Below are 2,525 nucleotides of genomic sequence, written 5' to 3' on the forward strand. Positions count from 1 at the left end.
TGTAACAAACTATTGGTAAAACTTCTGTATCTAGATACGTATCGTATCGACTACTATGATGAGATACACACTCCTAGTATTTGTTTGTTTGTTTCTGAATTTCGCAGTGTAAGACTAGAGCTAGTCATTACCACCCACCGCCAACTCTTGGGCTACTCTTTTACCAACGAATAGTGGGATTGACCGTCACATTATAACGCCCCCACGGCTGAAAGGGCGAGCATGCTTGGTGTGACAGGGATTCGAACCCGCGACCCGCAGATTGCGAGTCGAGTGCCTTAATCACCTGGCCATGCCGGGCCCACTCCTAGTATATATATAGTTTCATATAATATTATTTTCGGGTATAGATCAATGACCACTGAGAGTTAGAATTGCTGTTTGATCCTTTCGGTGTTTGATGCTTTATTATATAAATAAAAGGATTAATAAGCGAGATAAACATTTATCTAAGTTGCAAGCAAAATCACGTGTTAGCTAGCAGGTCAAAACAAGGATGTTATCATAAGGTTGTCATGTCCAAAGCACACAACTCCTTCCTGCGAGTTTTGCATAACCCATATGGTGTGAGGGGACGATAATTTCCTAGTGCCCATTTCAACAGTCTAACTGCACAGAAATCCATAAGATCTAAGTCTGGCAACACGATCAGTATGTTTTAATGGAACAGCAAGAATACCCTTTTAGGTATGCGACGGTTGGACGGAAGGTATTACTGGAAGCTTTATCTTGATGAGACCATACCCTATTGGCTTTATTTCGAGACAGAAATTCTTTTTGATCATGTTGCGTACTAGGGCACGTGGACGGCTTTTGCCACTAATCTTTGTGTTCTTGGATTCTTACCTGTTACAAGACACCACACTTTGCTGAGGTACGACTTGTTGCAGATTTCTTTCTGGATGGTCCTGAGTTCCCAAGTTGATCCGTCTGGGAGTGCCAGAAAGGGCTGTTACATACCCTTCCCAAAAGAGATCAATTTTAGTTGGCATCGTAACTCCAAACTATTTCAAAATGTAGTTCTGATACATTCCGTTCTCCGCGACTTTATGTTGGCTATAGATGTCATGTGCGTTGCTGTTTTGTATATTCAAAATAAATTCAATATAACTACTCAACTCTGTATACTCTATATGTGATTTTCTAGCAGTTATTTAGCAAAGAAGACAAAGCATTTAACTTTCGTTTGTTTGTTTGTTATGAATTTCGCGTAAAGCTACACGAGGGCTATCTGCGCTAGCCGTCCCTAATTTAGCAGTGTAAGACTAGAGGGAAGGCAGCTAGTCATCACTTCCCACCGCCAAATCTTTGGCTACTCTTTTACCAATGAATAGTGGGATTGACCGTCACACAATAACGCCCCCGCGGCTGTAAGGGCGAGCAGGTTTGGTGGGTCGGGGATTCGAACCCGCGACTCTTAGATTGCGAGTCAAGCGCCCTAACCACCTGGCCATGTCGGGCCGTTTCGTTTGTTTAGCTGTATTCTGCACACAGTGACTTTTTACATTGTTAGTTTGGTTGTAGTTAAATATAAAGCTACACAAGTTATCTGTGCTCTGCCTACCCCAAGTATCGAAGCCCGATTTCTAGCGTCGTAAGCCTGTTGACTTACTGCTGAGCCACTGTGGGGTAATTATATTGAAATATTGCGAATAATCGTTTAATATTCCCGAAAGGGGCCCGAAGGCCGCATGGAGGGGGTCACCTGTTTTCACCACTCGCACCACTATACAGTAGTGTGTTGTCTGTCAGTCAGTTAGTAAACACTAAAATTACGTCACATAAGGAACGCTTAACATAGCCATATGTATTGTCGTGACGTCACTAAAACGTGCGCATGCCATGAATCACGAGAGAAATTATGCATTCTGTAGGTTACAACACAGCATGACACATGAATTTCATAAACAAGAAATATAAAAATTTGTTACTATTAATTTTGGTTTGGTTTTCTCTTGAAACAGAACACTTTCAGGGACTGTGCGGAAATACATCGAATTTAAATTTTATTCTTATTTAGTATTCATTACATTGGTATTAAATGTGTGAAGAAAAGCTATAGATGTTTCGTAGTGTGAGAAGTTGTGTGAAAATATATTTCTCTAAAATGAACTTTAGGTAAAAAAAAAATTACGATAACTATTTCTTCTCGAAGATATAAAGAACACATTTCAAGACAAAGCTAATCACAGAATGGTGGATGCTTTTTATAGACATTTCTGTAAGCTTCGTTTGCTATCGTTTTTTTTTGTGTGTTATATAATCACGTTCATTTCAATATTACAAAAACTGTGGCCTAAATAATAAAAAATTACAAATCACATAAGCATACTCCTATACAAACATTGAGATATTTGACAGGATAGACTTGTTTTCCTCTTGAGGTCCTTTTTTGTTCAAACATTAGTTTTAAAGATGAGCAAGACAACCTCATCTGTCGAAAGGTTTTGTGTATGTTTTATAAACTTTTAATCATATGTATTTTTACTATTATATCAATGGAGATGCTAAAGACCTCATCCTGC

This window comes from Limulus polyphemus, unplaced genomic scaffold (genome assembly GCF_000517525.1).
Source record: "Limulus polyphemus unplaced genomic scaffold, Limulus_polyphemus-2.1.2 Scaffold3104, whole genome shotgun sequence".
NCBI classification, from domain to species: domain Eukaryota; kingdom Metazoa; phylum Arthropoda; class Merostomata; order Xiphosura; family Limulidae; genus Limulus; species Limulus polyphemus.